The sequence below is a fragment of the Parambassis ranga genome, unplaced genomic scaffold (assembly GCF_900634625.1).
Source record: "Parambassis ranga unplaced genomic scaffold, fParRan2.1 scaffold_92_arrow_ctg1, whole genome shotgun sequence".
Lineage (NCBI taxonomy): Eukaryota > Metazoa > Chordata > Actinopteri > Ambassidae > Parambassis > Parambassis ranga.
The window spans coordinates 80944-96363 of NW_021144821.1; the positions used below are offsets into that span (position 1 = coordinate 80944).

At 48.4% G+C, this 15420-nt stretch overlaps 1 long non-coding RNA gene across 1 annotated transcript; it reads right to left on the minus strand.

Annotated features, from left to right (window-relative positions):
• Positions 1 to 1107: 1107 nt before the first annotated feature.
• On the minus strand, positions 1108 to 9899 carry LOC114431526 (uncharacterized). Its single transcript, XR_003670176.1, has 3 exons — positions 9250 to 9899; positions 5126 to 5252; positions 1108 to 1514 (listed from the first exon to the last, which is right to left on the minus strand). It is a non-coding gene; the product is annotated as an uncharacterized LOC114431526 (long non-coding RNA).
• Positions 9900 to 15420: the final 5521 nt, after the last annotated feature.

Here is a 15420-nt window from a genome sequence, read left to right on the forward strand (position 1 = left end):
GATGAAGGAGGGAGGGAGGGAGGGAGGGGGGGAGAGAGAGAGAGAGAGAGAGAGGATGAAGGGGAGGGAGGGAGGGAGGGAGGGAGGGAGAGAGAGGAGCAAACATGCAGCAAGATGAAACAGTGATTATATTGTAATGACATCTATATATATCATCAGTCCATAAGTAGCAAAGATGAGCAGCAGGGGCTGATGAAGTCAATGAGCATGTATACACATATACATATGTATGCATAACAACCTACACACATACATTTTCTAATACACACAGACACCACCTGTAAAGGCACTACACTACATGTTTCAACAACAAACCTGTGGTGGTGCTGACTACTAACATGTTGTCTACACAATCACACACATACAACAGTGGCACAGTGGCAGTGGTAGCAGGGTTGTCTAGTAACCGGAAGGTTGGTGGTTCGATCCCAACTCCTCCCTAGTCACTGTCGTGTGTTCTTGGGCAAGACACTTCACCCTAGCCTGTGGCGCACCTTGCTAGTCATTGTATCTGGGATTAATACAGTATCTAAAATACATAAATACATTCTACACAGCTCTCTAAAGCTGGATCCATACTCCGCGAGACACGTGTGTGCAGAACTCCTCATACGGCCCGCCCACTAAACTATAAGGAAAGACTTTACTGAGTTTTTTAACACACCACAAGGACTTGTGCCATGGCAAGAGGGCATTATACAGAGAGGGTGCCTGCAACAGCATGAGATGTCCGGCAATGAGCTGTGAAGATGCGACATTAAAAGTAACAATAGCAAAGATATACAGACATTGTTAACGAGCCTATTATGCCCGGGTATGTAGGAGTATATAGAATGGTAATAACAGTCACCATCTGGTATGTGTGAATGGCTGTCTGGAGTTATTGGTGACAAATCACCCTGACTTGCCTTTCTTTCTTTCTTTCTTTTATTGCTCATCATGCAAAACCAGTATGGTCTTATCTAAATCTGTTGTATCAGCGCTGTTTATACACCTAACTATATACCTGGAGAGGCTCTTGCGCTTCTCCACTTCATCACGCCCACAATAAATTCCGACCAATCACAGCATGGTTGCCGCACAGCCTTGAAAGACAAAGTTCGGCCCGGACCCTGTGCACAGGAGTGCGGATCAGCGGGCGGTCAGAGACAAAAAATGAAGTCATTTTGTGGGCGTAACGTCTGCAGGGGGGAAAAATGTCTTTGTCTCGCGGAGTATGGATCCAGCTTAACAAACACACTTCCTAACCAGCACACGCTCAAGTGACACATGCAGACAGCACAGCACACACGCACACACACACACACACACACACACTCTGACCCAGACTCTACACATACACACAAGTAGCCTGGCTTCATCTGCTCCTCTATGCTTTCACCTTCCCGTGTCAGCACCTCCTCCTGACCTCTGCCGTGCTCCTCCTGGCCCCTCCTCTCCTCCTCAACGGGCGTGACCTCGGATCCATCCGCTGTGCTCTCTGGACATCCCCACTGTGACGCCCCTTCTGTCACCTGAAAGCACCAGACACACATAGATAAAGACACATCGACAAAGACACATCGACAGGACGCACGTCTTTCGCCGCATCTCTGCCACGCTCGCAAACACGCTGACCTGACCTGCACACAGGCACACCAGCTGAAACTCAAAGTGACAGCAGCCATCGATAATCCTGGCACAGAGGCAGGCCGCCGCTCTCTCGTCTCGTACCCTCTCGCAGGTAAGACGCAAAGACGGTGGACACCTAGAGTTACACGTAAGCAACACAGACAACACATCCACGTCAACACTAAAGCTGGATCCGTACTCCGCCAGAACACACAACTCGCTCCTCGCTGCCAGCGTCGCTCCCACAAAATGACCTCGTTTCTCTCTCGGACCGCCCGTTGTGCAGCGCTCTCAGACACGTGGTCCAGGCAGAACTTTTTCTCAGTGCTGTGCAGCGACCGTGCTGTGATTGGTCAGAATTTATTGTGGCCGTGATGAATGTGGAGAAGCCGAGAGCTTCTTCAGGTGCACGACACACAGACAGAAGGAGGAAGCGCAGACGATGGACAGTTTAGATGAGCGGCTGCCAAACAGCTCCTGGAAGGAGAAACACGGCGCAGAGAGGAGAGAGAGTCTGTCCGCAAGGTGGCGATAAAAACTAATCCCAGTAATGAGCACAGTGTTGTAATGATCTGTTGTCAGCTGTGCGCCCTCTTCCCTGAACATTAGCAGCTCGTTAGGCCGGGTAACCACGACTGTGCTCGCAGTTTACAACACAACTGCATTGTCAGCCTTTTATCTGCGACGTGCCCTGTGTAGGAGTCGTATGAGGAGTTCTGCACACACACCTCTCGCGCGCTATGGTACCTCCGTGCCGGAACGGTATGGAACGGCAGTAACCGTTCGACTGTCTCGCTCACGTCGCGGCCGGCCCCCTCCCCCTTTCCCGCCAAAAGCTGTGGGGAGCAGAGACTCCTTCGCACAAGTCAGAACAATGACAAACCTACAAACCGTTACAGGCCTTATGCTGTTTGGTCGACCACACGGGCGTACGAGCTCGCCTTCCCGACAACACGCCTCCTTCACGCAGCAGCTCATCGCAAAAACTCAAAGGAGGCCTGCCCACAGCACACACACTAACAACACACAAACCTGCCGCTACTGTCGTCGTCTACGCTCCGCATGGACGCCGCTGTCTGTCTGCTATCTTACAGGACTCTCAGCTCAAAAGCCCACACCGTGACCTTTCACTATCACACGGACACATACGTACCCGACGACACAATCCGCACACACATCGACAACACATCAAAGACATCAGCTGCAACATGCACCACACACACCAAGCTACAACCTCGTCATGTTTCAAGCTCCAGCAGCATCGCTGTGCAACTACCGGTACATGCCAGCCAAAACTGAATGCGCTTGTTATGTCGCTTTGACTCAACGCGGCTCAACTCGGCACCTGTGCAAGCCACTGCTGGTACGACACACACTATGCCACCGACACCCAAAGTGACCCTCCTCGTTCACCGTCGATGACCTCGCCGCCTACAGGATGTTCGACACGTGCGCCCTGCTAAACAACGCTCTCCCACGCTCTCTTGCACTCTGACGTCCCCTCTTCTGTCATCCTCTCATCCTCCGTCCTCCTCATGTTACAAATGTCAGTGACAGACACACACATATACACAGTGCATGCTTCACAATTATCAAAATGTTTACCATCCTTCTTCAATTGGACTCCATGACACATATCAGGACTTCAACAACACTCATCTATCAAACTGGGCTGTCATCAAACAACATCTAGGACAACCTGGGTCAAAGGGTCACGCCACCGTCTCCGATGGAGGACGTTCGAGTCCGCTGCTAATACACATCGCGTCTCGGTACGCTTCAAGCCTAGCTCCACACTGACACAAAAACTGCTCCGCACCGAGGACAACCGCAACATTTAAACAAGTGTTGGTAACTTGGCGTCTCTCTCCCTACATTTGGCGGCTTTTCAAACCTTTTTTTAATCTAATGCTACTGGTGACTCTCTGGTGACGTTTGGAGACTGACGTGAAATCGTTCTGCAGTCAGCTACTGTCCTCGACAAGCGGCGGCCGTGAGCTCCTCCCCCGCCTCAAAACACTCACAGCAGGTCAGTCTCTCTGTAGCTTCACGCAGCAGGTTCAGCTGCAGGCGGAGAGGAGACCCACGGCGCTCTGCGTCCGACCGTGCGCAAAGCTGCCGCTGGTCCCTTCGTGGCTCACGGAGCGGGATGTTATAGCATATTTCAATGGCAAAAATCAAATAAAAACACAGACGTCAGTAACGTTAGCTTAGCCTAGTGTATTCCTAGAGTTCAGTCTATCCAACTAGCATGTAATGCTAAATGGTGAACAAAGCAACACACGCTCTCTGTCCGACGGTGTGTGTCTGTGTGTGTGTTTGTCTGTGCATGTGTCTGTGTGTGTTGGCGCATCGGGAGCAGCGCAGACAGAAATGACGTGCTGCAAATAAGATAAATAACATGAGCTGTTCAGTTTGTTTAATAAAGAACCAGGTGTAGACCTGTTCTATAGGAAAATCTTAAATGGCTTCTGTTATGATCTGGAGCTATATAGAAATGAAAAAGAAATGAAATGACCTGACCTGATGTAATGATGGAAACACTGAGCTGATGCTTAAATATGTTGAATGTTGGATAAACAGGCTGTAGAACCGAACCGAACCGAAAACCGTGACCTCAGAACCGTGATACGAACCGAACCGTGGATTTAGGCCCCGTTCGCACTGCAGAAAGTCGTTCCGGCTACAGTAGGATTGAGCCCAGACAGCCTTTAAGCTGGATGCGTTCAGACCTATTTTCAAATCTGGCTAGCACACACTTGTGTCCGCACTCAATCCGGCGATGCGCATGCATCGTGCAGATTTTTGTTCCGTGTCGCGGCCCGTGAACCGGAAGTAGCGTGTCGCTAGCCGGATTCGCTAGCCACATTTGTGTTCGCACCTGAGCCACATTTGAGCCGATCCGGCTAGATCCGCCTCTCGTGGGTGGGTCTAGCCGGATTGAAATCAAACTGGATGCTGCCGGATTCGAGGTGTTTACGCTCAGAAAAAAAACATCTGGATAGGCCCAAATCCCGCTCCCGGGGTATTAGTGAACCGTTCCACCCCTACTTCCTAGCAGGCTTCGCTCCCATTCGAACCCTAACGACGACCCGCCGACTAGTCCTGCGCATCTCCCTCTCGCACCTGGAGAATAAAGACTTCTACATCAGGATGCTCCGCATTCAAGACCCCTCAGACTACACCCGGTCCTCTGTGACTGACAGGCCTCAGTCTGTCAGGATGGGAAACAGGACTTCGGCCGGTATCGTAACAAACGTTGGCACACCGCAAGGCTGTGTCCTCGGTCCCATCCTCTACACCCTGTTCGCCCATGAGTGCGTGGCCTCCCGCACAGACAACATCATCCTGAAGTTTGCAGGCGACCGTCTTGAATCTTGAACATATGTAACATACAACAATACTAATCGTAACGCTACATCAAACTTGTGTGGTGCTTTTTAGGACACTCAAAGACAACACACACCCTGCAGGGTTCCCCTTCACCCAACAGATCCACTATACATGTACTCACATCTGTGCACTGCCTTCTGCTTTTCTTCAGCCACCGCTACTGCCTCCTGATGTCAGAGGTCCTCCTGAGCCCCGCCGGGCTCATCGTGTCCTCTTCTCGCCTCCTCGTGTCTCCTGCTGTTCCGCTGCTGTGACAAACGCACAAAGACATGTGATCGGAAACCGATATGAACCGCTGTCTGAGCTGACTGTAAACACACGCTGCAGTCGATAAAAACAAGAAGCAAAGAATACAACGTGCGGCGCAAGTGGACCGCTCCCCCAGGTCATGTCAGACCACCCAGGAGTCAAACGTATCGTTCTACATGCGGGTGCAGTTAATACCAAGAGGGGCCAATCAGAGCTGTTCCAAAAATCTGGAAGCACAAACACACATTCAGCCACCTGCTCCTCCACCCAAATTATGCTTCATGAGGAAGGAAAAGAAAGCCACAGACACCCACAATCTGTCTCAGACCACACACAGGACAAAGGTTGCAGTAGATTACATTTAGCGCTCCCGAATGTTACGTCTTTGGCAGCCAAATGATTTGGAATTCGTGGCTTTATACAAAGGCGTTTTAGGTGACGCTTGGTTGTAACCCTAACCCTAACCTGTGCGCTGTTCACCCGCACTTTTGTACCGTCGCCAACCCTGCCCACGGCTCCTGTTGACGACCTTGTAAGCGCTTTCGCTTGCAACCTTGGAGACATGCCGCACTGGTTAAAACTCAAACCAAAATCTGCACACACACACAGAAGACAGAGGGCGAAAAACTATGCTCCGATCCTAAAACCATCCTATTTCTCAGACAGGAGCGACAATGCTCACACATTGTTCTCTCTTATAGACACGCTGACAAACACAGGCTACAAGCTGCAGGCTAAAGTGACCCAAATCCGATTTTTTGGCACGAATGTGACCTGTATCTGATATTGTCATGACAGTCTAAACAGCTCCATTCTGATGGATTTCTGATGCTCTTTTTGTTACATTAGTGTAACTTCTCTTTACAATCAGCAACCGATTAGTTCGGCAGTTTCGCTTTAAAACAAACAATATGAATCGTCTGTGGAAGCTATAAAAAAACATCGGCCGATCCTCCGAGGTGCCCCTGTGCAGAGTATTTTATTTTTATTTTTTTTTTTTATTTTAGATACTGTATTAATCCCAGAGGGAAATTCGTTACGGCTGCTGCACAAGCAGTGTCATACAATGACTAGCAAGGCGCGCCACAGGCTAGGGTGAAGTGTCTTGCCCAAGAACACACAACACAACTAGGGAGGGATTGAACCACCAACCTTCCGGTTATTGGACAACCCTGCTATCCCACTGCGCCACTGTTGCCCCCCAAAAAAGCTGTATATCATTTACAGCAATGCTCTCAGCTGGCATGCATGGGTGCTTGAATTTTTTTTTTTTTTTTTTTTTTTTTTATTATTGGCTGGTTGTCGCTCTCTTCCTGCCCTGCGTGCACCAGAGACTGGTTGGGAGGCGTGGCTTCGGGGTGAGCTCCGACACAAAGGGGCGTGTGTTTACTTTCCAAAACTGGCTGACTCTCGCTGAGTTTTCAAATTCGCCTACCCTACCTTTAACACAACCAACAGGCACCAAAGTTCACCACAACCTCTGCAAACACAGTCAGTCAAACACATAGGGCCTGGCAAAGACACTCCGCTATGAGCCGACACCTCGACACACACTCAAAGGACGAGTACTGACACATACAAACCTCCCACACAACATAAGACACACCACAATCGACACGCACTCTGCACACCTGCTACTACTCCTATATCCATATGGACGCCTCTGTCTGCTATCTTGCAGGACTCTCACCTGACACTAGGGGTGGGCGATACAGCAAAAATGTTATGTCACGATTCTTTAATCATAAAATCACAATCTCGATTTTAATCACAATTTGTTTTTACATTGACATTGAAGTAACTCCTAAAGTTCAATGTGATTTAGAACAAATGATCAAACTTTAATGGAATCATATCTAAGGACAAACGGAGCTGCTGCTGTCACCTCTGTCCGCCGTTTACTAGAGTCCTCGTGTGGAGCCTCTTCATCAAATGCCTGCGTTATTGTTTTGGTGACGTCATCAGCTGTTGCCTCTGTCTGCATCTGATGTACACACACGGCCCTCCCACTACACACACACACGCGCCCGCCCGTTCTAGTAGATCGCCGATTCATTCAAATCCTTCATGATCATTTATTGTCAAATCGCACACCCCTACCTGAAACCCACAATCGATCCCAAAACACAATGTTCACATACAAGCGCATACTCGACAACTCAATAAATGCACAACAGCCACAACTCACACTGCAGCTACAACTACCAAACACACATCGACAACACAACATCATTACCCAGCACCACCTAATAATAATAATAATAATAATAATAATAATAATAATGCGTTATATTGCGTTTTTCTGTTCTGTTGGGCAGGCACTCAAAGCGCTTACATTGAGATGCATTATTCTTTCACACCACATTCACACAGTGGCAGTGGTGAGCTACCAGTGGTAGCCGCAGCTCCAGGGGGAGACTGACGGAGACGTGGCTGCCAAGGTGCGCCTACGGCCTCTCCGACCACCGCCGATTCATTCGTACGCATTCACGCACCAGTGAGTGCACTGGAGGCAATGCGGGTAAAGTGCCTTGCCCGAGGACACGCAACGATGACTAGGGAGGAGCTGGGGTCGAACCGCCGACCTTCCGGTTATTGGACAACCCTGCTCTACCACTGAGCCACTGCTGCCCTAATACCTAATGCCCTTATGAGCATGCTCTAAAACACCAAATGCAGAAATCACACACCAACTACACTAAATGCACTTCTTATGTTACCGGCACATGCACGAGCCACCGCTAGTAACACAACAAATACTATGACACCAACATCTATGACGCTCAAAGCAACCGTCCTCATTCACCAACAACCACATCAGCAGCTACACATGGTGAACACATGCTGCCTATTAAACGACACACACGACAGATCAGACTTACTCAGCAGTTCACCTTCACCTCAAACACAGCGCTCATTCCTATAAGGTATGCTCACATTCACACCACACATGGTTTGAAAGACATGAGACTGCTGATGTCCACGTATACAGGTCTTTTGGAAGGAGGTTTCCACCATCATTTCAAAGTCGCTCGGTTTTTCCACTACAACACGTGTGTCTCTACCTGTTGGGATGAGCGCAGCAGACACATACCTATTGAAGGTTTTCATGGCTGCCAGTAAAAAAAAAGCCTGTCCTGCTGCTGACCACTGTGTTCATATTGTGAACCAAATACACTCACAGAAGGAAACTGGAGAGAAACGATGCAGAAAGTGTGTTCAGCTCTCGCAACTGATATTTCTTCTCATACTGTATTACATGTCTCACTTCCCAAACTCTTAGTTAGTTCCACATGTATTGTTGTCTCTCTATGTTCCCACCGACAAAAATGACCAAAATAAAACGTTTTTAAAAAAAGAACATAAAAGTAAAATGAGTCTGTTCTGTTCTGTTGTTCTGTTAATAACACATTTAAAAAACCTCCTTCCTCATGTCCTGTCACCGTTACTGCTGTCATGCATGACGTCACGCACACTACAGACAGTGGGCACTTCTGCACATGCTCAATAAAGGCCTGCAGCCTGGAACAGTGGCTTCATGCTGGAGACACGATGCAGTTCATCTAGATCGGAGTGATTACAGTGACGACACAGTGACGACACAGCCACGGGCTCAGGCCACCTGCTCCATAAATCACTTCATCATCACACAGGAGAGCATCCGTCAGTCAGACACTCTGCGCAGGCGCAGCGTCAACATTTTTTGCACTCATTCTTTCACAACGACGAAATTTACAGCGCTATGACAGCTGCTGCATCTGTAACATCTGTATGAAAGCACGAGCCGATTCAAATCCATCACACCTCAGGAGAAGCGGTACCGACCCGACCCACTCCACGTGTTTCCACCACAATGTTTACATCCTACTGTACAGACTACTGTGGCCACGTGGTTCTGACTGACAGCTCACAGAACACACGTCTCATCACTGCACCCCCACAAGCACAACACGCACAGTCCGACCCAAACAGCCCCTTTGTGGATCCACTACTCACCGAGCCCGGCTGGAAAGCTGGTCCTCTGGACCGACCCCCGGCGCGTCTCCTGCCGTTTTCTCCACACTCTGGTTCTGTGGAGTCCAGCACGAACACAACACGCTCTGCTCCGTATCACGCCGTGGATCCGTTCCTTAGCGGGCCGTTGTTTGTGGACCCGGCGGATCCAGTTAGCCGCATAGCTGCTAATGTTAGCTCCCGGTAGCCTGCAAAGCTACAGCGTCCAGGCTAGCTTCTACAGGCGGCACCGCCAGCGTCAGCGCCGAGTCCCCCGTGGAGAAGCACATGTCTCCCACAGTGGACTGTGTCCCGCGCGGCTCCGGGTCCGTCCACAGCGCGTGTTATTGTCCGTTAGCTCCGGAGCGTCCAGCATGCGCGTGCAGCAGCGGCGCGGCGTGTGACAACAACAGTCACGTGGTCTACGGGTAGTCATTCGGACCAAACCGGCCTCCGAGCGCAGACCTGTATCATCTGGCTTCGGAACATCCGCTCACTGAGGCCTCGTCCACACGACGCGGCCGGTCGGAACCAGAACATCTGAACCCGGCTCCCTTGATATCACGGACAAACCACGACCACACGTTTCTGTGTTTACACGAGATTCTTCTGAAACGATGACGACATAGCTCCACCTCTCCCCTAACACGCATGCGCTCACTCCGACCACAACAACAATGGCGACCTACGGTGGTCCTACTTCTTCCTCGTCTTATTTTACTGCAGCTGGCGCCGCAACGTTGCGTTACTGCCCCCTGCTGGATTCGTTAGCCTACATTGTTGATACTCTGTGTTTCTCAGCGTCTTCACTGTAACTTCTCTGTCCTCCAGTCAACACTGCTGTTTGACCTTTATCTATAACAGAAGAGTTACAGTTCAGGATGAATACAGTGCAAAAACATGAATGGTCCGATTGAACGTTGTTGTAAAAAATCAGAATCAGAACCAGAAATACTTTATTGATCCCAGGGGAAAAGTGCTTTCATTCCAGGTGATCCGTGTATACTCAAAAAAAACAGGTTGGAAATATAAAATAAGGTAAAGTAGTAAGAGTAAAATAAAACCTAATAAATCCTAGACATTAATAAACATTCAAGTAAACTCCAGGAAGTGAAGACTGAAGTCATAATACAACTAACACTGTGTGCAGTGAAATCTTGTCTACAATAAATCCAATATGCAAATAATTACAAGACAGTGTGTTAGATCTGACCTCAGAGGGAGGAGTTCAGTTTGATGGTCACAGATGTTAAAGGACCGGAGCCTCCTCAGAACACAGAGGTGGCTCTGGCTCTGGGTTAGATATAGGTTTGAGAGTTCTGATTAGAAGTTCTTTCTAAATCCCCCACAGATCAGCCTTGAAGCTTTTCATCGAGCTCTTTTTCTTTGCTCACACCTGCTGAATGAGACACATGCTCATTTACTTTGGACTGTTTTTTTGTAATAGAATAATTTAGAGTTTATCCAACACAACAAACAGCCTAGCTTAGCACTAACGCTGGAAGGAGAGATACTGTTTGCTCAGCCTGGCTGGAAGCACAAATACAGGAAGTAGCACAATGACCGCAAGCAGGGAGAAACTGATGAGGCCCCGTTCACACTGGAGGAGGTTCATCCAGCAGATCACCGTGCAGGCTGCTGATGGAGGCTTCTATACACACAGCAGCCCTGCTGACTCTCAGTCTTCCGCTCTGATTGGACTGAGGGCGGAGTAGAGCCTGTGCTGACTCACTGCACCGCCTGCTGGTTCGGTGTGTTATTACATGGTTACCATGGTGCTCCTGTTCACCTTTAAATCAGCTGTGGGGGTGTTTTTCTGTTGACAGGAAAGTCCGGACTCTCACTTTCAGTTAGAGGAAAAACACTGCAGCGGTTTCAGTGCACAGGACGGAGGCCTCTGAGACTGAACCGCCAGGCGGAGGGGGGGTTTACAGCAGGAGGAAGAGTGACACCGAAAACAGGGTTTGAAAGGACCGCCTGCTTTCACTGACAGACCTCACAGGCTCCCTGCAGGTCACACGAGCAGCCCCCTGGTGGCCAAGGCCCAGTATGACAGAGGACAATTGGCATGATTTTAAACACAGTCAATAGACGCCATGTGCAGTCTGTGTTCAGATGTAAACCTTAATGCTGCAGTTTTCTAGAGCTGCAGCTGATGATTGTTTCATTATTGATTGATTGCCTGTGATTAATCAATCAGTGTATTCTGACATTTGATGGACAAACAGTGGACAACGTCCTGAAAAGCTTCAAACTTCCGTTCATTGATCGTTGTTGCAGCTTTAGAGCAGATGATGAGGATGTAGATGATCACTCTGTGTGTCTGTGATGAACTCATTGCCTTTCATCAGACTTTACAAATAGGCGGGACGGGATGCAGAAACATGGAGGATACAGCAGAAGCATGTCCTGACTGGCTGTCCACATGTATGTCCACATACATTTGACCATAGGACTGAATGTTCTGGACGTGTTCTGCTTATGTGTGTTCAGTGTCAGGACTGAACATCATGTTTCTGCACTGCTGAATAGTTTTTTTGTGTTGTTGTTTTTATCAAACTATATTTCAACTGTTTTGACGTGCATGTGTGTGAAATGTGCCCTGTGACCTCACAGTTTTTTCTTCGTCGTCACATTTTCTCTGTGAAGCCGCTGGTCATTACTCATGACTCACCTGACTCATTATGTGATGGGAACACCGCAGAAGATAGTGGATTCTTATCAGTACCTGGGTGTTCATCTGAACAAGAAACTGGACTGGACCGACAACACGGCTGCACTTTACAAGAAGGGCCAGAGCAGACTCCACCTCCTTGATCCTGTGGAGGAGGTGGGAGATCAGAGGATGCTGGCAAAGCTGTCACCACTCACCCCATGCACAGCACTGAGCAGCTCCTTTAGTGACAGGCTGCTCCATCCACGCTGTGTGAAGGAGCGCTACCACAGGTCCTTCCTCCCTGCTGCTGTCAGACTTTACAACCAGGCTTGCCGCCACAGTAGATTACACACACACACACATATAGCTCTCATAAGATAAAATAAGGTCAAGTCAAGTTTTTTAATTTTATTTATAAAGCACATTTAAAAAAACAACTTTCATTGACCAAAGTGCTGTAGACAGGAGTCAGTCATGTATTAAAATGTATCAAAGTAAAATAATACAAGTACAGTAAACAAGATAAAACATGCATAAAAGTGGTAAAAGCCAAGGCGAACAATGTAAACTAAATGTGAGGCTATAAACTGACATGACAGACACACAATGACCAGAACAGAACATGAGTGGTGGTTAAATTCAGAGACTTAGGTTTACTTCAGTATCTTCTGTGTGTCTTCTTTTTCTTCTTTCGTCCTGTGTGTCTTTCGCCTGTCTCCTTTCCACAATTATCCCCAGGCTGTATCGGTCCTGGTGGTCTACGCTCTCGTTGTAGTCCCAGCCGTGCTGGTAGTGTGCGTATTCCTGGTCGCTTATGTTGTCCGGGTCTAGGTTGCCCTGCTCGTGTATGCGGAACAGCCTGTCCAATCTCTTATCTGGTGTCTCTGCAACACGTTCTCTTTTTGGACGTTCCTGTAATTTTACCCATTTTGGCAGAAAGATGTCTACCAGCTGTTCGGGGTCCAACGGTCTATACTTGTCCCTGCTCTTGGACAGTTGGTTGCAGGGATCCTTGCTCTGAGCAATCAGGTCGCTGTCATGTTGCTTGAGCTCCTCTGGTTCTTTTGCTTCCTGCTCACATTTCAGCTGATCTTCTAAGGAGGACCTGTCCTCTGACAGTTGGCTGATCTTACTGTCCTTCTCCTGGACTGTCTTGTTGGCCTTCTGTAGGTCACTCCTCAGAGTGCAGACCTCGTTGGCCAGCTCCTCACACTTGGAAGAACACCGGGTATGTTCCTCGGTAGCCTTTCTGAGGTTTTCATTTTGTTTTCTGAGCTGGTCACACTTTACCCTTAACTCTAGAGCCTCTTTTTGCTGAAGAGTCAGAGACTGCTGTAAACTTTTCTGTGTTTGCTCAAATTCCAGCTCTCCCTCCTCCAACTGTCTGAACTTGGCCTTGCTCTTGGCCAGTTCGTTGCAGACATGATTGTTTTCAGCAAACAGGTCAGTGATGACATTCTCCTTACTAACCAGCTTTGATTGAATTTCACTGTTATGTTTCTCGAGCTCATCAAGGTGTTTCTCAATGCTTTCTCTTGATTCCTGCTCACGTTTCAGCTGATCTTGTAAGGAGGACCTGTCCTCTGACAGTTGGCTGATCTTACTGTCCTTTCCCTGGACGGTCTTTTTGGCCTTCTCTAGGTCACTCCTCAGAGTGCAGAGCTCATTGGCCAGCTCCTCACACTTGGAAGAACACAGGGCATGTTCTTCGGCAGCCTTTCTGAGACTTTCATTTTCGTTTGTGAGGACGGTCCCGTTGGCCTTTTCCAGTCCAGTGATCAAGCCGTCTGATTTCACAATAAACTGCTTCACCGTTTGTCCTTTCTTCTCCTGCTTCTCTCGTTCTTTGCGCTCTTTCTTCTCGCGCTTCTCTCGTTCTTTGCGCTCTTTCTTCTCGCGCTTCTCTCGTTCTTTGCGCTCTTTCTTCTCGCGCTTCTCTCGTTCTTGGCGCTCTTTCTTCTCCCGCTTCTCTTGTTCTTTGCGCTCTTTCTGCTCGTGCTTCTCTCTTTCTTTGCGCTCTCTCTTCTCCTGCTTCTCTCGTTCTTTGCGCTCTTTCTTCTCCCGCTTCTCTCGTTGTTGGCGCTCTTTCTTCTCCCGCTTCTCTTCTTGTTTTCTGCCTGAAGGCATCAGTTTAGACATCCATCCATCCATCTTCTGTTAACCCGCTTGTCCTGCAGTGGAGGGTCACGGGGGGCTGGAGCCTAGCCTAGCTAGCTTTGGGTGAGAGGCGGGGTATACCCTGTCACGACACGACACACCCTGGATGGGAAACATTGGAAATGCATTAGGAAGGGGACAGAGACGGTTGAATGGCTGAAATCGGTCAATGTATGCTGAAGATACGCTGCGCCAAAAAACTACACACCAAGCAGTTGTTCAGAGGGTGCAACCCCCATTAAAATACATGGGATCTGCCCTGAGAGGAGTAACAGGAGGCTGACACACCCCTCTCTCCAACATTAATTAGGCTTAATTAGGCAGGCAGAGCGGTTACCATGGTGACAAGCTGACACACAGAGGCATACAAAGCTCTGAATTGCTATGATTCTCCAGCAAAGCAAAGCAAGCATGCTTCAGCTGCAGCAATCAAACGTGCATTTTCTTCAGGAAATGCACTTTTCTAGTTTTTTGAAAAAAACGTTGAGCACAAAGTTGACCCGGAATGTCCTCTGTGAGATGAACATTTTGATAGCTGAATGGCTAAAATCGGTCAATGTATGCTGAAGATACGCTGCTGTAAAAGGCTCCTGAAGGAATAGCAAGTTTGATTGCAGAACCTGAAGCATTGCTTTGAAAGCTTATCTGAACAACTCTAAAAGTATGAAAAAACACATCTAAATGCATATGAATAGAAGCTGAATGGCAGAACAAGGGCTGAATTACTCTGAACACAAGCTGAATCAGTCATAAAAGCAGCTGAATTAATTAATGTTGAGGTGTGTCAGCCTCCTGTTACTTAGGGCAGATACCATGTATTTTAATAGGGGTTGCACCGTCTGAACAGCTGCTTGGTGTGTCCAAACCAAAACACTCAGACAATTTAAAAACCGTGACCATCACAAGTGTTTGCTCTACAAATGTCTGCAATTTCATGTTGATCCTGTAAAAGATGTGGAAATGGCAGCGAGTTAGAAAATAGGTTTGCTCTGGTCCAGTCACTTCACCATGAATGAGCAAAAAGACCGGCACTCTTCCCGAACAGCTGGCTCTACAGGCAAAATGGTTTGGTTTAACATCTCCAGGAGCTCTACCGTCTCTACAGTTCCTGGGTTTACACTTCTCTGGTCTCTCTATCACGCGGAATGGAGTTCGCAACAATACACGCAGACACAGACACACTTACACACACACACGGCACGTGCGTAAATGCGCACGACTCTCTCTTTGAATAAACATGATGAAGTTGCACTTATCACTCACTACTGTTGGTACTCACCACGAATCTGACTGTATGAAGAAATCTATAAAAGATGTTAGCCTCCCCTGCTGTTTCGTTCTTCCTCTCTGATCCTTCTCTT